The 21,550-nt window shown below is 47.7% G+C and overlaps 1 protein-coding gene across 1 annotated transcript in view; it reads left to right on the top strand.

Annotated features, from left to right (window-relative positions):
• Positions 1-21,550, top strand: part of TBCD (tubulin folding cofactor D) — a 1,666,801-nt gene that overhangs the window by 1,406,973 nt on the left and 238,278 nt on the right. The gene's annotated exons all lie outside the window — the stretch shown is intronic.

Raw genomic sequence — 21,550 nt, 5'->3', positions numbered from 1 at the left:
CCTCCGCTCTAGCGCTGCGGTCATTGAACATCGACTGCCTTTTGGGCTGTTATACTCACTCTCTGTGGGATACGGTCGCATTAGTTCTGCTGCAGATACCGGAGGAGGCCCGTGCTATCATCTCCCAAGCTGATATGGCAAAGTTCACTATCAGGTGTGGGCTGGACATGACCGACTCTCTGGGTAGATCGTTGTGACGACGGTGGCCTTGAGGTGCCACGCACATCTGGTTTCTCAGGGGATGTCCAACAAACCCTTATGGACATGCCCATTGATGGCTCCTGTCTCTCTGGAGACAAGGCGGACTCAGCGCTGGAGAGGTTCGAGGACTCCTGGGCTATGGCTCGTTTCTTAGACCTTTCCACTGCCCCTCGTCCCCAACAGTCCGCTATTCGCCCCTTTCGTGGCCATGGAAGGGGTTCCCTGTCACGTACTTTCCCAGCCACTCATGCGGTTCAGCCGCTGCGTGGCTTGTGAAGAGGAATCCCACGTGGTCGTGGGGCAGGGAACCAGAGGTCTGCCCAGTCCACCCCTACCACTGCTGCAGCCTCCAAACCCTCCTAGTACATTCCCTCACTCTGGTCCAGTTGGCGGCAGGATTCGCCATCACCTGCCCCACTAGGAATCCATCACTACGGACAGGTGGGTTTTGCAGATAATTCGAAGGGGCTACTCCCTCCCCTTCGAGTCTGCCCCAACAGTCATGCCTCCATCATTCAGCAGGATACTGGAGGATCATTTGGCACTTCTTCGCCAGGAAGTCACAACTCTCTTGGCTAAGTGAACCATAGAGAGGGTCCCTGCACCAGACATAGGTGTAGTTGTTATTCACGCTACTTTCTTGTTCTCAAAAAAGACAAGGGCTTATGTCCTATCCTAGACCTTCGGGCCCTCAGTCACTTCCTCAAGAAGGAGAAATTCAAAATGCTCACCCTGGCTCAGGTCCTGTCTGCCTTGGACCCAGGAGACTGGATAGTAGCGTTGGACTTGCAGGACGCTTATTTCCATATTTCCATCCTGCCTGCCCACAGATGTTACCTACGATTCGTGGTAGGTCACGAGCACTTTCAATTTACTGTACTCCCATTCGGCCTTACCAGCGCCCCTTGGGTGTTCACGAAAGTGATGGCAGTGGTTGCAGCTCATCTGCGCAGATTAGTGGTTTCAGTCTTCCCCTAGCTCGATGACTGGCTGTTGAAGGCAGACTCGCCCTAGAAAGTCGTCTCCCACCTTCAGACTACGGTGGACCTCTTGCACACGCTGGGGTTCACTATAAACTCTCAGACGCTCGCTTTCATCGAAGATGTTCTGGATAAGGTGCAGTTTCTGGCCTATACTCCCAAAAAGTGAGTCCAAGATATTCAGGCTATGATTCCGATCTTTCAGCCTCTATCTTGGGTTTCTCTGAGATTGACTCTGAGGTTGCTGGGCCTCATGGCCTCCTGCATCCTGCTAGTGACGCATGCCAGATGGCATATGCGGGCTCTGCAGTGGGACTTGAAGTTCCAGTGGGCGCAGCATCAGGGAAATCTCTCCGACATGGTCCAGATCTCGGAGGGGACTGTGAAAGACCTCCAGTGGTGGCTTTTGAATCGGCATTGGGTCAACGGCAGATCCCTCTCCCTTCCCCAACCAGATCTATCCATAGTGATGAACACGTCACTTCTGGGATGGGGCGGCCACATGGGAAAGGCGGAGATCAGAAGCCTCTTGTTTTCTGCAGAGTCTGGGCTCCATATCAATCTTCTGGAGCTCCGGGCTATTAGGGTTGAGTTGAAAGCATTTTTTTTCTCTCTCAAAGAGAAAGTAGTACAAGTGTTCATGAACAACATTACTGCCATGTGGTACTGCAACAAACAGGGCGGAGTAGGGTCCTTGACCCTTTGTCAAGAGGCCTCTGGACATGGCTGGCACATTTAGGACATCACCGTTGTGGTTCAACATCTGGAGGGCTCTCTGAACGCCATAGCAGACAAACTGAGCCATTGATGCATAGCTGATCACAAATGGCATCTCCATCCGTAAGTGGTCCAAGGTCTCTTTCAGCAGTGGTGAGAGCCTTGGTTAGATCTGGTCACCTCCGCAGAGATTATGCAATGTCAGCTGTTTTGTGCGTTGGGAGTCTCCAAGGGGGCACTCGCTCGGAGACACTTTTCATCTTGAGTGGAACTCTGGCCTCCTTTATGCCTTGACGCCCATACCACTTCTGTGCAGAGTTCTGAAGAAGATCAAGAACGACTGGGCACTAGTAATCTTGGTGGCTCCGGACTGGGCACAGGTAGTATGGTATCCAGAGCTACTGAGCATGGTCACCAATCCTCCACTCAGACTAACCCTTTGGGAGGATCTTCTGTTGTAGCAACAGAGGAAGGTTCTCCACCCGAACCTGTTCAATCTCCGCCCTCTTGCATGGAGATTGAGCAGCGGCAGTTGACGGCTTTTGCCCTTCCACCCGAAGTCTGTGATGCAATCTTGGCAGTCAGCCCTCCCGCTACCAAAACGGTATACGCCTGTTTTTGGCATAAATTTGTGGCATGGTTGTAAGGAAATGCCTCCTTGGCATGGTTACCCCCTGACTTTTTGCCTTTGCTGATGCCAAGTTATGATTTGAAAGTGTGCTGAGGCCTGCTAACTAGGCCCCAGTGTTCCTTCCCTAACCTGTACCTTTGTCTCCACAATTGGCACACCCTGACATCCAGGTAAGTCCCTTGTAACTGGTACCCCTGGTACCAAGGGCCCTGATGCTAGGGAAGGTCTCTAAGGGCTGCAGCATGTCTTTTGCCACCCTGGGGACCCCTCACTCAGCACAGACACACTGCTTGCCAGCTTGTGTGTGCTAGTGGGGAGAAAATGACTAAGTCCACATAGCACTCCCCTCAGGGTGCCATGCCAACCTCACACTGCCCATGGCATAGATAAGTCACCCCTCTAGCAGTCCTTACAGCCCTAAGGCTGGGTGAACTATACCATAGGTGAGGGAGTAAGTGCATGAGCACTATGCCCCTACAGTGTCTAAGCAAAACCTTAGACATTGTAAGTGCAGGGTAGCTATAAGAGTATATGGTCTGGGAGTCTGTCATACACAAACTCCACAGCACCATAATGGCTACACTGAAAAATGGGAAGTTTGGTATCAAACTTCTCAGCACAATAAATGCACACTGATGCCAGTGTACATTTTATTGTGAAATACACCCCAGAGGGCATCTTAGAGATGCCTCCTGAAAACATACCCGGCTTCCAGTGTGGGCTGACTAGTTTTGCCAGCCTGCCACACACCAGACATGTTGCTGGTCACATGGGAGAGTGCCTTTGTCACTCTGTGGCTAGTAACAAAGCCTGTACCTGGTGGAGGTGCTTCTCACCTCCCCCTGCAGGAACTGTAACACATGGCGGTGAGCCTCAAAGGCTCACCCCCTTTGTTACAGCGCCACAGGGCAGCTAGTGGAGATGCCCGCCCCCTCCGGCCACGGCCCCACTTTTGGCGGCAAGGTCGGAGGAGATAATGAGAAAAACAAGGAGGAGTCACTGGCCAGTCAGGACAACCCCTAAGGTGTCCTGAGGTGACTCTGACTTTTAGAAATCCTCCATCTTGCAGATGGAGGATTCCCCCAGTAGGATTAGGGATGTGCCCCCCTCCCCTCAGGGAGGAGGCACAAAGAGAGCCACCCTCAGGGCTAGTAGCCATTGGCTACTAACCCCCCAGACCTAAACACACCCCTAAATTGAGTATTTATGGGCCGCCAGAACCTAGGAAAACAGATTCCTGCAACCTGAAGACGAAGAAGAACTGCTGACCTGAAAGGCCTGCAAAGAAGGCAGAGACACCAACTGCTTTGGCCCCAGCCCTACCAGCCTGTCTCCCCACTTCAAGAAAAACTGCAACAGCGATGCGTCCCCCAGGGTCCAGCGACCTCTGAAGCCTCAGAGGACTACCCTGCATCTAACAGGACCAAGAACTCCCGAGGACAGAGGCTCTGTTCCAAAGAAGCTACAATTTTGCAACAAAGAAACAACTTTTAAAGGACTGCACGTTTCCCGCCGGAAGCGTGAGACTTTTCACTCTGCACCCGACGCCCCCGGCTCGACCTGCGGAGAACCAACACTACAGGGAGGACTCCCTGGCGACTGCGACCATGTGAGTAGCCAGAGTTGACCCCCCTGAGACACCCCAGCGACGCCTGCAGAGTGAATCCAGAGGCTCCCCCTGACCGCGACTGCCTGCTTCAAAGAACCCGACGCCTGGGAAACACACTGCACCCGCAGCCCCCAGGACCTGAAGGATCTGACCTCCAGTGCAGGAGCGACCCCCAGGTGGCCTTCTCCCTTGCCCAGGTGGTGGCTACCCCGAGGAGCCCCCCCCTTGCCTGCCTGCTTTGTTGAAGAGACACCTGGGTCTCCCATTGAAACCTATTGCGAACCCAACGCCTGTTTGCACTCTGCACCCGGCCGCCCCTGTGCCGCTGAGGGTGTACTTTCTGTGCTGACTTGTGTCCCCCCCCCCCCCCGGTGCCCTACAAAACCCCCCTGGTCTGCCCTCCGAAGTCGCGGGTACTTACCTGCTGGCAGACCGGAACCGGGGCACCCCCTTCTCCATTGAAGCCTATGCGTTTTTGGCACCACTTTGACCTCTGCACCTGACCGGCCCTGAGCTGCTGGTGTGGTAACTTTGCGGTTGCCCTGAGCCCCCAAAGGTGGGCTACCTTGGACCCAACTTTGAACCCTGTAGGTGGTTTACTTACCTGCAAAACTAACAAATACTTACCTCCCCCAGGAACTTTTGAAATTTGCACTGTTTAGTTTTAAAATAGCTTATTACCATTTTTGCCAAAACTGTACATGCTATTTTGCTGGTTCAAAGTTCCTATGATACCTAAGTGAAGTACCTTTCATTTGAAGTATTGATTGTAATTCTTGAACCTGTGGTTCTTAAAATAAACTAAGAAAATATATTTTTCTATATAAAAACCTATTGGCCTGGAATTGTCTTTGAGTGTGTGTTCCTCATTTATTGCCTGTGTGTGTACAACAAATGCTTAACACTACCCTCTGATAAGCCTACTGCTCGACCACACTACCACAAAATAGAGCATTAGAATTATCTCTTTTTGCCACTATCTTACCTCTAAGGGAAACCCTTGGACTCTGTGCATGCTATTTCTTACTTTGGAATAGTACATACAGAGCCAACTTCCTACATTGGTGGCAGCGGTGGGATACAAGACTTTGCATATGCTGGACTACTCAGCCAATACCTGATCACACAACTAAATTCCAAAAATTGTCATTAGAAACTGATTTTTGAAATTTGAGCTATTTTTCTAAATTTTTAAAAGTCCTGCTAGGGCCTTGTGTTAGTCCCTGTTAGGATTTATTTTAGAGTTTAAAAGTTTTGTAAAAGTTTGAATTAAGTTCTAGAGTTTTAGATTCTTAAAAAGTATTCCAACTTTTAGAAACAAAATGTCTACTACAGAAGAGAATGTGATGGAACTCAACCTCACCCCTTACCTGCATCTTAGGATGTCAGAGTTAAGGTCTCTCTGTAAAATCAAAAAGATAAAGACTGGTTCAAGCCCTACCAAAGTACAGCTCCAGGAGCTCTTGGCAGAGTTTGCTAAAAACAACCCCTCTGTTGATGATGCCCTCACAGAGGGGGACAATAGTGAGTTGGAGGAACTCCCACCTCCAGTCCTAGATAGGGAGACCAGGGTTTCTCCAACCCTGACTTCCAAATGTGATAGTCAGAGATGCTGCTTCTCTCACAGGACAGTCAAGCAACTCTGGAAGCATTGAGGAAAGCCTCAATGAAGATGACCTCCTGCTAGCCAGGTTGGCCAAAAGATTGGCTTTGGAAAGACAGATCCTAGCCATAGAAAGGGAAAGACAAGAGATGGTGGCAGCAACATAAATAGGGTCAGAGATTCTCCTGACATGCTAAAAATCCCTAAAGGGATTGTAACTAAATATGAAGATGGTGATGACATCACCAAATGGTTCACAGCTTTTGAGAGGGCTTGTGCAACCAGAAAAGTAAACAAGTCTCACTAGGGTGCTCTCCTTTGGGAAATGTTCACTGGAAAGTGTAGGGATAGACTCCTCACACTCTATGGAAAAGATGCAGAATCCTATGACCTCAGGAAGGCTACCCTGATTGAGGGCTTTGGATTCTCAACTGAGGAGTACAGGATTAGGTTCAGGGGGCTCACAAATCCTCGAGCCAGACCTGGGTTGATTTTGTTGACTTCTCAGTCAAAACACTGGATGGTTGGATTCATGGCAGTGGTGTAAATGATTATGATGGGCTGTACAATTTATTTGTGAAAGAACACCTGTTAAGTAATTGTTTCAATGATAAACTGCATCAGCATCTGGTAGACCTAGGACCAATTTCTCCCCAAGAATTGGGAAAGAAGGTGGACCATTGGGTCAAGACTAGGGTGACCAAGACTTCCACAGGGGGTGAACAAAAGAAAGGGGTCACAAAGACTCCCCAGGGGAAGAGTGTTGAGACATCCAAGGGAAAAAGTAAAGAGTCTTCTACAGGGCCCCAAAAACCTGCTCAGGAGGGAGGGTCCAAAGCCTCTTCACAATCCAATTTTGGGTACAAGGGTAAACACTTTGATCCCAAAAAGGCCTGGTGTCGTAGCTGTAATCAGCAGGGACACCAAACTGGAGACGAGGCCTGTCCCAAGAAAGGTTCCACTTCAAACTCTACTCCAGTTAGCACTGGAATAGCCAGTCTCCAGGTGGGATCAACAGTGTGCCCAGAGCAAATCAGGGTTCACACTGAAGCTACATTAGTCTCTGAGGGTGGGGTGGACTTAGCCCCTTAATATGCAAAAATACAGGCAGCAACTCTTAATTAATCGGACTAGTGTAGAAGGCCTGATGGATACAGGTGCCAGTGTCACCATGGTGAAAGAGAAACTGGTTTCCCAAGGTCAATACCTGGCTGGACAAACTTATCCAGTCACCAACGCTGACAATCAGACTAAAGTACATCCCATGGCTATGGTAACTTTAGAGTGGGGAGGGGTCAATGGCCTGAAACAGGTGGTGGTCTCCTCAAATATCCCTGTAGACTGTTTGCTTGGAAATGACCTGGAGTCCTCAGCATGGGCTGAGGTAGAACTCAAAACCCATGCAGCCATGCTGGGTATCCCTGAACTGGTGTGTGTCAAGACAAGGGCACAGTGCAAGGCTCAGGGTGAAAAAGTGGTGTTGGAGCCTGGAATAATGGCCCAACCATACAAGAGGAAAGGAAAGAATACTGGGGAACCAGCTTTAACACAACAAAAGAAAGAGAACCTCTCTTCCCAGGAAGGAGTTCTTCCCTCTGAGGGAACTGAGCCCATGGAGTTGGAACCTTATCAGGTTGAGCTCCTAGGCCCAGGGGGACCCACAAGGGAACAGTTGTGTAAGGGGCAAGAAACATGTCCCTCTCTTGAAGGCCTTAGGCAGCAAGCTGCTGAAGAGACCAAAGGACAAATCCCTGGAACACATAGAGTTTATTGGGAAGATGGACTACTCTACACTGAGGCAAGAGATCCCAAACCTGGTGCCACTAGGAGAGTGGTAGTGCCTCAGGAGTTTAGGAAGTTCATTCTGACCTTAGCTCATGATATTCCACTTGCGGGCATTTGTGACAAACCAAGACTTGGGAAAGGTTAGTTAACCATTTCTATTGGCCCAACATGTCCCAGAAGGTAAAGGAGTTTTGTGTCTCCTGTGCCACCTGTCAAGCCAGTGGTAAGACAGGTGGACACCCAAAGGCCCCCCTTATTCCACTTCCAGTGGTGGGGGTCCCCTTTGAAAGAGTGGGTGTGGACATAGTGGGTCCACTTGAACCTCCCACAGCCTCAGGGAACCAGTATATCCTAGTGGTAGTGGATCATGCCACTAGGTACCCTGAAGCAATTCCCCTTAGGCCCACTACTGCCCCTGCAGTAGCCAAAGCACTCATTGGTATATTTACCAGAGTGGGATTTCCTAAGGAGGTGGTGTCTGACAGGGGTACCAACTTTATGTCAGCATACCTGAAGCATATGTGGAATGAGTGTGGGGTGACTAACAAATTCACCACACCATACCATCCACAAACCAATGGTCTTGTAGAAAGATTTAACAAGACAATGAAAGGCATGATCATGGGGCTCTCTGAAAAGCTCAAAAGGAGATGGGATGTCCTCTTGCCATGTCTGCTTTTCGCCTACAGAGAGGTGCCTCAGAAGGGAGTAGGGTTTTTCCCCTTTGCACTTCTGTTTGGCCATCCTGTCAGGGGACTACTAGCTCTTGTAAAAGAAGGCTGGGATAGACATCTTCATGAGCCTAAACAAGATATAGTGGACTATGTACTAGGCCTACGTTCCAGGACGGCAGAGTACATGGAAAAGGCAAGCAAAAACCTTGAGACCAGCCAACAACTCCAGAAGATGTGGTATGATCAAAAGGCTGCTATGGTTGAGTTTCAGCCAGGGCGGAAAGTCTGGGTTCTGGAGCCTGTAGCTCCCAGGGCACTTTAGGACAGACGGAGTGGCCCTTACCCAGTGCTAGGAAGAAAGAGTCAGGTCACCTACCTGGTAGACCTAGGCACTAGCAGGACCCCCAAAAGGGTGATCCATGTGAACCGCCTCAAACTCTTTCATGACAGGGCAGATGTGAATCTGTTGATGGTAACAGATGAGGACCAGGAAGTTGAGAGTGAAACTCTCCCTGATCTCCTCTCCACAGACCCTAAAGATGGCTCAGTAGATGGAGTGATCTATTCAGACACCCTCTCTGACCAACAGCAATCTGACTGTAGGAAAGTCTTACAACAGTTTGCTGAGCTCTTTTCTCTAACCCCTGGTCAGACACACCTGTGTACCCATGATGTGGACACGGGAGACAGCATGCCTGTCAAAAACAAATTTTTCAGACAGTCTGACCAAGTTAAGGAAAGCATCAAGGTGGAAGTCCACAAGATGCTTGAATTGGGAGTCATTGAGCACTCTGACAGCCCCTGGGCTAGCCCAGTGGTCTTAGTCCCCAAACCTCACACCAAGGATGGTAAGAGAGACATGAGGTTTTGTGTGGATTACAGAGGGCTTAATTCTGTCACCAAGACAGATGCCCATCCCATTCCAAGGGCAGATGAATTAATTGACAAACTAGGTGCTGCCAGATACTTAAGTACCATTGACTTGACAGCAGGGTACTGGCAAATCAAAATGGCACCAGGAGCAAAAGAAAAGACAGCATTCTCCACACCTGATGGGCATTATTAGTTTACTGTTATGCCCTTTGGCTTAAAGAATGCCCCTGCCACCTTCCAAAGGTTGGTGAATCAAGTCCTTGCTGGCTTGGAGTCCTTTAGTGCAGCTTATCTTGACGATATTGCTGTCTTTAGCTCCAGCTGGCAGGATCACCTGGTCCACCTGAAGAAGGTTTTGAAGGCCCTGCGAGCAGCAGGCCTCTCTATCAAGGCATCCAAATGTCAGATAGGGCAGGGAACTGTGGTTTACTTGGGACACCTTGTAGGTGGAGGCCAAGTTCAGCCACTCAACCCAAGATCAAGACTATTCTGGACTGGGTAGCTCCAAAAACCCAGACTCAAGTCAGGGCATTCCTTGGCTTGACTGGGTACTACAGGAGGTTTGTGAAGGGATATGGATCAATAGTGACACCCCTCACAGAACTTACCTCCAAGTAAAAAATGCCCAAGAAGGTAAACTGGACTGTAGAATGCCAACAGGCCTTTGACACCCTGAAACAAGCAATATGCACAGCACCAGTTCTAAAAGCTCCAGATTACTCCAAGCAGTTCATTGTGCAGACTGATGCCTCTGAACATGGGATAGGGCCAGTTTTGTCCCAAACAAATGATGGCCTTGACCAGCCTGTTGCTTTCATTAGCAGGAGGTTACTCCCCAGGGAGCAGCGTTGGAGTGGCATTGAGAGGGAGGCCTTTGCTGTGGTTTGGACCCTGAAGAAGCTGAGACCATACCTCTTTGGTACTCACTTTGTAGTTCAAACTGACCACAGATCTCTCAGATGGCTAATGCAAATGAAAGGTGAAAATCCAAAACTGTTGAGGTGGTCCATCTCCCTACAGGGAATGGACTTTATAGTGAAACACAGACCTGGGACTGCCCATGTCAATGCAGATGGCCTTTCCAGGTTCTTCCACTTAGAAAATGAAGACTCTCTTGGGAAAGGTTAGTCTCATCCTCTTTCGTTTGGGGGGGGGGGGTTGTGTAAGGAAATGCCTCCTTGGCATGGTTACCCCCTGACTTTTTGCCTTTGCTGATGCCAAGTTACGATTTGAAAGTGTGCTGAGGCCTGCTAACCAGGCCCCAGCACCAGTGTTCTTTCCCTAACCTGTACCTTTGTCTCCACAGTTGGCACACCCTGACATCCAGGTAAGTCCCTTGTAACTGATAGCCCTGGTACCAAGGGCCCTGATGCCAGGGAAGGTCTCTAAGGGCTGCAGCATGTCTTATGCCACCCTGGGGACCCCTCACTCAGCACAGACACACTGCTTGTCAGCTTGTGTGTGCTAGTGGGGAGAAAATGACTAAGTCGACTTGGCACTCCCCTCAGGGTGCCATGCCAACCTCACACTGCCCATGGCATAGATAAGTCACCCCTCTAGCAGTCCTTACAGCCCTAAGGCTGGGTGCACTATACCATAGTTGAGGGCATAAGTGCATGAGCACTATGTCCCTACAGTGTCTAAGCAAAACATTAGACATTTTAAGTGCAGGGTAGCTATAAGAGTATATGGTCTGGGAGTCTGTCATACACGAACTCCACAGCACCATAATGGCTACACTGAAAACTGGGAAGTTTGGTATCAAACTTCTCAGCACAATAAATGCACACTGAAGCCAGTGTACATTTTATTGTGAAATACACCCCAGAGGGCATCTTAGAGATGCCCCCTGAAAACATACCCGACTTCCAGTGTGGGCTGACTAGTTTTGCCAGCCTGCCACACACCAGACATGTTGCTAGCCACATGGGGAGAGTGCCTTTGTCACTCTGTGGCTAGTAACAAAGCCTGTACTGGGTGGAGGTGCTTCTCACCTCCCCCTGCAGGAACTGTAACACCTGGCGGTGAGCCTCAAAGGCTCACCCCCTTTGTTACAGCGCCACAGGGCATTCCAGCTAGTGGAGATGCCCGCCCCCTCCGGCCATGGCCCCACTTTTGGCGGCAAGGCCAGAGGAGATAATGAGAAAAACAAGGAGGAGTCACTGGCCAGTCAGGACAACCCCTAAGGTGTCCTGAGCTGAGGTGACTCTGACTTTTAGAAATCCTCCATCTTGCAGATGGAGGATTCCCCCAATAGGATTAGGGATGTGCCCCCCTCCCCTCAGGGAGGAGGCACAAAGAGGGTGTAGCCACCCTCAGGGCTAGTAGCCATTGGCTACTAGCCCCCAGACCTAAACACACCCCTAAATTGAGTATTTAGGGGCCCCCAGAACCTAGGAAAACAGATTCCTGCAACCTGAAGACGAAGAAGGACTGCTGACCTGAAAGCCCTGCAGAGAGGACGGAGACACCAACTGCTTTGGCCCCAACCCTACCGGCCTGTCTCCCCACTTCAAGAAAAACTGCAACAGCGACGCGTACCCCAGGGTCCAGCAGCCTCTGAAGCCTCAGAGGACTACCCTGCATCTAACAGGACCAAGAACTCCAGAGGACAGCGGCTCTGTTCCAAAGAAGCTACAACTTTGCAAAAAAGAAACAACTTTTAAAAGACTGCACGTTTCCCGCCGGAAGCGTGAGACTTTCCACTCTGCACCCGACACCCCCGGCTCGACCTGCGGAGAACCAACACTACAGGGAGGACTCCCCGGCGACTGCGACCCTGTGAGAAGCCAGAATTGACCCCTGAGCTCCCCCAGCGACACCTGCAGAGGGAATCCAGAGGCTCCCCCTGACCACGACTGCCTGCTTCAAAGAACCCGACGCCTGGGAAACACACTGCACCTGCAGCCCCCAGGACCTGAAGGATCCGACCACCAGTGCAGGAGCAACCCCCAGGTGGCCCTCTCCCTTGCCCAGGTGGTAGCTACCCTGAGGAGCCCACCCCCCCTTGGCTGCCTGCTTCGCTGAAGAGACCCCTGGGTCTCCCATGGAAACCTATTGCGAACCCGATGCCTGTTTGCACTATGCACCCGGCCGCCCCTGTGCCGCTGAGGGTGTATTTTCTGTGCTGACTTGTGTCCTCCCTGGTGCCCTACAAAACCCCCCTGGTCTGCCCTCCGAAGTCGTGGGCACTTACCTGCTGGTAGACTGGAACCGGGGCACCCCCTTCTCCATTGAAGCCTATGCGTTTTTGGCACCACTTTGACCTCTGCACCTGACCGGCCCTGAGCTGCTGGTGTGGTAACTTTGGGGTTGCCCTGAACCCCCAACGGTGGGCTACCTTGGACCCAACTTTGAACCCTGTAGGTGGTTTACTTACCTGCAAAACTAACAAATACTTACCTCCCCCAGGAACTGTTGAAATTTGCAGTGTCTAGTTTTAAAATAGCTTATTGCCATTTTTGCCAAAACTGTACATGCTATTTTGCTGATTCAAAGTTCCTATGATACCTAAGTGAAGTACCTTTCATTTGAAGTGTTGATTGTAAATCTTGAACCTGTGGTTCTTAAAATAAACAAAGAAAATATATTTTTCTATATAAAAACCTATTGGCCTGGAATTGTCTTTGAGTGTGTGTTCCTCATTTATTGCCTGTGTGTGTACAACAAATGCTTAACACTACCCTCTGATAAGCCTGCTTCTCGACCACACTACCACAAAATAGTGCATTAGAATTGTCTCTTTTTGCCACTATCTTACCTCTAAGAGGAACCCTTGGACTCTGTGCATGCTATTTCTTACCTTGAAATAGTACATACAGAGCCAACTTCCTACAATGGTGTACCAACAAGCCTGTTGATCCCCCTCTCTGCTCCTCTTTCTGAGATTCTTTTGTTCATTCTTTCTTTGGCCCAGCAGGGCTCTGCTTTGGGCACCCTTAAGGGCTATTTATTGGCTATCTCAGCCTTTCTTAGGTTGCCCGATCATCCTTAATTTTTAAGTCTCCAATTGTTAGTAGATTCCTCAAAGGTCACACCCATTTGTTTCCTCCAACTCTGTTTATCATGCCTCAGTGGGACCTAAATCTTGTCCTTACTTACTTAATATGAGCTCCGTTTGAGCCGATACACAATTATCCCTTACAGCTCCTTACTTTCAAAACTGTTTTTCTTGTTGCCATCACTTCTGCTCACAGAGTGACTGAGCTTCAGGCTCTATCTTCTAAGTCCCTATTTTTGTCTGTGCACCCTGACAAAGTGGTGTTACGCACTAAGGCTTCATTCCCAAAGTCGTTACACATTTTCATGTAGTCCAGTCCATCAATTTGCCTACTTTTTACACAACTCCACATCCTTCTCATGAGGAGGAGAGACTCCACCGCCTGGATCCAAAAAGAGAGTTGACGTTCTATCTCAATCATACTAAAGATTTCCGGGGGGACGATCCCCTTTTTGTTGAATGTGTGGTTGCGAAGAAAATGAAGGCGGTGTGAAAACGTACCATCTCATGATGGGTACTTCTTTCAATTCAAATGTGCTACACTTTGGCAAAGAAGCAACCCCATTAGGGCTTGTGCGCTCATTCCACCAGAGCAACTGCGGTAGCATGCGGAGTTCCTGTCCTGGATATCTGCCAGGCAGCTACTTGGGCATCCGTGCACATGTTTACTAAACATTACAGCCTGGACAGTCAGGTCCGGAGGGACGGCTACTTTGGTCGTTCGGTCCTGCAGGACTTTCTATTATGATCTTGGTTCGCAAACCACCTCTGAAGCTGGCATTGCTTGGGTATCTATTCTAAGGTAAGGAATCTGCAACTAGAGGTCTCTATCAGATGTACAAGTTACTTACCTTCAGTAACGATATGTCTAGTAGAGACATATTCTAGTTGCAGATTCTTTACCGCCCTACCCACCCTCCCCTCTTACGAACTAATTTTTAGGGACAGGGCTTCCCCATTCAGGGCCTTAGCTCTGTTGCACCAATTTCAGTGTTCTTCGTGGCTCTGCGCTTTGGCATGGAAAGGCGTGAAAAGAAACCAACGTCATTTCGCTGAGGCGCGTCTATGTACTTCTCCCTACATCATCACGGCGACTACGACGCCAATGACGCCAGCGGAGTCGACCAACACTACCTAACGACACACAAGGGTATTGTTTGAAGAAAAAATCTCCAGATCCAGTCTCATGCCTAGGGGAAAATTCTGAGGTAAGGAATCGGCAACCAGAATATGTCTCTACCAGATATATCGTTACCAAAGGTAAGTAACTTGTACTTTAGGAGCAAGAGCCCTCACCCACCCATTTGGGTAGCATGCTTCACCATCGGGCAGCTTCTTGTTAGGCCAGCTGTGCAGTGCTTAATGGGCACTCACAAGGGGCCTCTTTTCTGGAGATGCTTTATGAAAAGTGCTGTATCAAGAGGGAAGTGAAACTGCCTGATGGGTAGATGGGAAAGAGTAAAAGTTAAAAATGGCTACGAGACACCTAATCTCTTCCAGGATTACAGATGAGGGGTAGGTCACTAGCACCATTCCATATTGACCTTCTTATTGCATAATGCACAGAGGCATCCATGGTGCCTAAGGGGTACAGTTCTGACTTCGATTTACCATGCCTTATTTTGGGGTATTTATTTTACACTACCTACTTGGTGATTATTTTTTGTCTGGGCACTTTCCTTCACAATTATGTTGGCTCATCACCTTAGTTGATTAGGATTTTTGTAGCCAATAGCTGAAGCACTCTACTTTCACAATACCTTTCAGCATGGGGCAGTGAGTCAGCCAGATTAGACATTGGCCCTATTGCCCTATGAGTGGCTGCATTTTCTAATGGATATTTGTATCCGCAGATTCCTCACCTTTAGAATATGATGAGGTGCCAGACTGGATCTGGAAGTGTTTTCACCATAGCCTCTGCATTCTGGTAGGTGGTATGGTGCAGCTCCTCCTCCGCTCTGACTTCTGAATGACATGCACCACAGGGCTTGAAACCAGCCTTGCTTGCAGACGTCCCTGCCGCACCAGGAGACAAAGTTTAAAAAATATTTGACAAAAGGCTTGAGAAAAGTTCAGTTCAAAAGTGACCAGAGGTAGCTCTTCTCTGGATCTGAGCTGACTGGCAGGGAAAGAAAATAGTTGACGTCAGAGTGCTGCGGTGCACGTATATAGGCACCGCACATGTAACTTCCAGCAAAGACGTCACACGGAGCTGATGCCTCTACTAGTACACAGGAGTACTGCTCAAGAAGAAATTCCTGTTCCAGTCTGAGTGGTTACAATATAGCTTTCCCTGAAAACTCAGGAAAACCTACAAATCGAATTACTTATGAGTATACATAAAACTTTTCGCAACTTTTCTAGACCATAAAAATGGTCAGATATGTATTTATGTAAAGGGCAACTATAAATTCCCTTCTGGTGTTGGAATGGGAAGACATTCCCCCAAGAATTAGTGTAGTGTGGGAGAAAAGGTTTCCCCAACTGGAAAAACTTTTCCTATAGAAGAAGAAAAAAAAATTGCATTAATGCTCGGCCACTTTCACATGCAGATTTGTATATTATGCAATTTTACCTGTGCTCATATATCGTAACGATTAGGGCAATGGGATTTTTTGTTTGCTGCGGACATTACCTTTCCTTGAGGGACCCATGGCTTTGACGTCATAAGAACACAGAGATTCAAAAGCAAGAATAGCATGGCAGTGAAAGTGACACGCCTAAGGCATCTGTCCTCCAGCCGCGTGTGAAATAAGGTGCGCTGTCCTTGCAGAAGGGGTGCTAACCACACAAAATAGATATCATCGAGTGAAACTACAGGCTTCAGAGAAATGTCCGCTCCCCTTTGCTCCGAGTTGTAAAATAATTTTGCAAGGAATAGGCAGTGAAGCAGAACGTCCTAACATTTTGTATTAACACAATATGCCCAGAGCATCGCCATGAGGGCAGGGCATAACTGACACCAAGGTTAAGACCTTATTGTCAGTTAATGCCTGTTCTTTAGCATGTCATATCTCTGAAGTGTATGATATACTCTTGGATCAGTGTCATTGTGCATGGCGGAAACTTAGGACCCATTGATTGCCGACGACAATTCCAACTCCCCGATTTTAAATATTTAAACAAAGGTCATGCCCATCTACTTGGGGCCGGGAGACATTTTGCACTAAGAGAAACTTCTAGCACAACTGTCATCGAACCACTTGAAGATAAGTAACTAACAGCATTTTTGCTAACAAGTGTCATATATCTTGGCATTGCTAGACGAGTTTATTTTTTACGTTTATTATATTTACTTCCAGAAGTAGCAAGGAGTAAATATTTTATTTTCTTAATGGTGGAAAGAGTTCTGTTGACATCCCAGACTGATGACCATGTCTTAGACATTGGCACTTTCCAGGTGTACAAGCAAATACAAGTTCGCAAACATCTTACCACCTACATTCTCTGATTCTGCATCCTGGCCTGCCTGTCGGTAGGTGCTGGATCATTTTAGAAATGGTTAATCAATGCGGTGTATGCGGCCCAAGTACTACTTCACTTCGAGTTGTGTTGGTACTGTGGGATCAAAATATGTCAAATGAAAAAATGTCACAGCATCTTTACTAGATTTGAATGCAGGCTAATCTGCATTACTCCAAGTACCCTTCCTCCTTGTGTTTACGAAAGGTGGTGTGTCCACCTCTCCCCAGGCACCACGTGACCCATCAAGAAATCCCTCCCATCCTCCTCGCCCTTCTCCTTCTACCAAAGCGCTCTGCTCCTACAGAGGGAGACATCCTGCATCTACAAGCACTGGAATGAGATTGTGACAACTTTGGGGGGGGCTCGGTACTGGGTAAGGAAGGGTAATCTGAGTAATGAAGATTGCCGGCCAGTAGTGAGCATTCCACCTCCTCAACTTGCCCTAGTCCTTAAAAGATGAGGATACCCTAAAGCAGTAAGCCAGGATCTGAAGCAAGAGACAGTATCTTCAGACACAAGACTTCAGGAAGAGAAGCAAAGGAAAAGTGAACCATCCGGCCAGAGCCCAGCCATAAGCAAGGGCCATACAGGGAGTGCAGAATTATTAGGCAAGTTGTATTTTTGAGGATTAATTTTATTATTGAACAACAACCATGTTCTCAATGAAACCAAAAAACTCATGAATATCAAAGCTGAATATTTTTGGAAGTAGTTTTTAGTTTGTTTTTAGTTTTAGCTATGTTAGGGGGATATCTGTGTGTGCAGGTGACTATTACTGTGCATAATTATTAGGCAACTCAACAAAAAATATATATATACCCATTTCAATTATTTATTATTACCAGTGAAACCAATATAACATCTCAACATTCACAAATATACATTTCTGACATTCCAAAACAAAACAAAAAAAAATCAGTGACCAATATAGCCACCTTTCTTTGCAAGGACACTCAAAAGCCTGCCATCCATGGATTCTGTCAGTGTTTTGATCTGTTCACCATCAACATTGCGTGCAGCAGCAACCACAGCCTCCCAGACACTGTTCAGAGAGGTGTACTGTTTTCCCTCCTTGTAAATCTCACATTTGATGATGGACCACAGGTTCTCAATGGGGTTCAGATCAGGTGAACAAGGAGGCCATGTCATTAGATTTCCTTCTTTTATACCCTTTCTTGCCAGCCACGCTGTGGAGTACTTGGACGCGTGTGATGGAGCATTGTCCTGCATGAAAATCATGTTTTTCTTGAAGGATGCAGACTTCTTCCTGTACCACTGCTTGAAGAAGGTGTCTTCCAGGAACTGGCAGTAGGACTGGGAGTTGAGCTTGACTCCATCCTCAACCCGAAAAGGCCCCACAAGCTCATCTTTGATGATACCAGCCCAAACCAGTACTCCACCTCCACCTTGCTGGCGTCTGAGTCGGACTGGAGCTCTCTGCCCTTTACCAATCCAGCCACGGGCCCATCCATCTGGCCCATCAAGACTCACTCTCATTTCATCAGTCCATAAAACCTTAGAAAAATCAGTCTTGAGATATTTCTTGGCCCAGTCTTGACGTTTCAGCTTGTGTGTCTTGTTCAGTGGTGGTCGTCTTTCAGCCTTTCTTACCTTGGCCATGTCTCTGAGTATTGCACACCTTGTGCTTTTGGGCACTCCAGTGATGTTGCAGCTCTGAAATATGGCCAAACTGGTGGCAAGTGGCATCGTGGCAGCTGCACGCTTGACTTTTCTCAGTTCATGGTCAGTTATTTTGCGCCTTGGTTTTTCCACACGCTTCTTGCGACCCTGTTGACTATTTTGAATGAAACGCTTGATTGTTCGATGATCACGCTTCAGAAGCTTTGCAATTTTAAGAGTGCTGCATCCCTCTGCAAGATATCTCACTATTTTTGACTTTTCTGAGCCTGTCAAGTCCTTCTTTTGACCCATTTTGCCAAAGGAAAGGAAGTTGCCTAATAATTATGCACACCTGATATAGGGTGTTGATGTCATTAGACCACACCCCTTCTCATTACAGAGATGCACATCACCTAATATGCTTAATTGGTAGTAGGCTTTCGAGCCTATACAGCTTGGAGTAAGACAACATGCATAAAGAGGATGATGTGGTCAAAATACTCATTTGCCTAATAATTCTGCACTCCCTGTATGAAGGCGCCCGAGGGACAGAAGCCCAAAAGGCCCACACAGAGCAGATCGCCCACGGCCCCTGGGCTCCGGAGAACCGACTGCGAGCTCAAGGAAGGTTGATAGATATAGGGTCCCGTGCTGCGGGTCGGCTCCCTTTGTGAGGAGACAGGCCGGAGGGGGGGCGGGGAGAATTCTTTGGAGTCTGTTTAGGCCACGTGGCTCATGGGGTGAGGAGGACACACCACGTTAAATAAGGGCTGGGACGAGGAAGGTGTTCAGCAGGTAACGTTAATTAGATGTGAAAAGTGCTTGACATATTTTATGTATAAAACATTAGCATTGCAGATAATTTAAAAACATAGAGCGCAACATCACTTTAAGGAGCGGGAATGGCAGCACCTCGCTTTAAGTGTAACACGAGCAGAGTGTTTCTTGTATTTAAGTCCTGGGATGTAAAGAGTAAGCTGGTCAGGCCTCGTCAAAACACGGCATCTATCCTGCCGCAGCTGTCACAGTGAGAGGCAGTGTTGCTCCCACCTGTGCGGCCATTCGAGAAGGGCGGCTGGGAGGGCAGGAAACAAACCAACCAACATGTGTCTGTCCTGGCAGCCTTCTCCAAGGACGAGCTCCAAGCTAACCGGGTATCTGCAGGCTAGAGTAAGACAGTTTGTGGAACCTACCGCCCTCAGAGTAAGTGTGCCAGCAATGCCCGATGATTCCACACCCTTAGAATCTTATGGGCTTTATACTTTTTAAAATATGTGTCTTAAGGTTCTTTATACCATGGATAGTTCAGCTTCGTAAATAACGGTGGTTAGGGTTTCCCAGTTTACTGATACTCGATTTACTAACCTCAGAAGCTCTGCAGGCTGAGCTGTCCTCACTGGAAATCGAAAACGTGGCCTGCAGATAGTGGCCGATGTCAGTGGTGAGTGTTTATCTAACTGTATAATCATATTGCTTTATGTTTAGAGTGACTTTTGAAAGGATGTCTGATGAGAGAGAGTTTGTGTTATTACTGAATTTTAACATTAATTGTGACGTTTTCATCGCAATGCGTGTCGTTTGCGCTTTGGAAGACAGAGGTTCATATGGTGAGGGTATATACGTATACCATAAATAAATACATGAATAATCGAGGCACCTGATTGTTCTTTCTCTTTCACCTCTCCCTACTCTCCCTCCCTGTATCTTATCCTTCCGTCTGCCCTCTCCTCAATATCTCGTTCTCGTTCTTTGCTTCATCTTTTTTATTCCGTCTTCTCTCCTTCCCTTCCGCACTCCTCTGTCTTTCCGATGTTTTCTCTCTCTCTCTCCTCTTCTTCCTTCCTCCCTCAGTCTTTCTCGCTCTCTGCTGTCCACCTTTTTCTGGTCACGGTGCCATCTTTCATGTATGGGTCCTAGATTTGTTCCTTGCGTCGTACAGTGTCCTTTGCCCTCTTTATTTTGTAAGATTGTGACGTGGCAGTATCTACCTTAGCAGGCCGACTGTAAATAACACCGACCTGACCCTTGTGTGACCGACATTCGAGGTTACAGAAACTAAACCAAAGTCACTGCTGAAAGGATCTGATTTAAAGTGTATGAAATGGAAATTAGAAAGCGGAAAATAGTCCTTAGTCATCGTATCTCATCACTGGTAAATTGATAGAGATCCGACACGAGGATCTGAGGGTTATATTTTATTATGCGCAGCTGCTGTGGACACACAGGTCCCGTCTGCCAGCCCCCCACCCCTCCAGTGAACATCTGGGCCATATTACACGGAGTGCCCCCGGGGCTAATACACGGAGTGCCCCCGGGGCCGTATTGAGCACTAATCCGGCCCTAGTTGTGCGTGTTTTTACTGCACTTGAGGGTCAGGCTTCTGCCTGCAATGTTTGTTAGCTATTTTGCGCAACCATCCAGGTAAGAGCATAAGGTGTATGCATACCGTTCCATAATGATATAGAAGTGATTGAATAAACAAGTCAATTGTCCGTGTATTTCAGCAGTAAAATAGTGCACTCTGCCTGGAATTGTATGCATCGATCCAATAATTATGGCATTTATTTTGACTCATGCTAAAGTACCTACAGGGGATTCCGGAGTCCAGATGAAGAGTTTCTCTAACGAAAGTAACATCTTGCAATACTGATTTAGTTTGAAGGGAGCTGGCAGAGAGATCACTGAAAAACACATAATATCATAAGAAATGTCAAACAGTCGAAAATATATGTACTATAGTTCAATTTGGCAAAATAATATGCTTTTACTAAAAGTCAGCGCAAATAATACTTGCAGAGATGGAAAAGCATTAAGGAAACTCAATAAATTAAACATATAAGAGCTGGAAAGCCAAGGATACAAAATGCCAAAAGCATATAATTTTTCCTGCAGTATAATGGAAGTTATAATAGAAAACAATTATCCTGTCATAGGTTTGGCAACCGACGCACATACGTTATAAAAACAATCAGAGAAGACTTAAATACTGTACTTTCAGAAAAATGTTTGTGGTAATAGCTGGTTTAGTAACTACCCCAAGCATGAGAGGTAAAGACCGCATTCCTTTTCTAAGCGACTTCATGTGAACAGAGCCTCTTGTTCAAGTGTCTTTTTGTCATTTACGTTTCAGCTTCACTCCAAAGCTGACGTCTTATTTAGTCCTCCATCCAGAGAGTAGAACTTACACAAACACGATATGCTCGCAACCTTATAAAATACAGAAACACTTAGATAAAAGCTGGTCTTTGATCCACACTCGGTGCTTGTTAGGAGCACTCTGGACTATTGGGCAGCATCATTTCTGTAGGAAGCTTAGTCGCCCGCAGTAGCTTCTGAGGTAGGATTTGGTGACGTGGAGTAAAGTACCAAGCTCAGTCACATAAAGTTCAAAG

This window comes from Pleurodeles waltl, chromosome 7 (genome assembly GCF_031143425.1).
Source record: "Pleurodeles waltl isolate 20211129_DDA chromosome 7, aPleWal1.hap1.20221129, whole genome shotgun sequence".
NCBI classification, from domain to species: domain Eukaryota; kingdom Metazoa; phylum Chordata; class Amphibia; order Caudata; family Salamandridae; genus Pleurodeles; species Pleurodeles waltl.
Note: the sequence above shows the minus strand (reverse complement) of the source record. Positions and strands in the feature narration are given on the sequence as shown.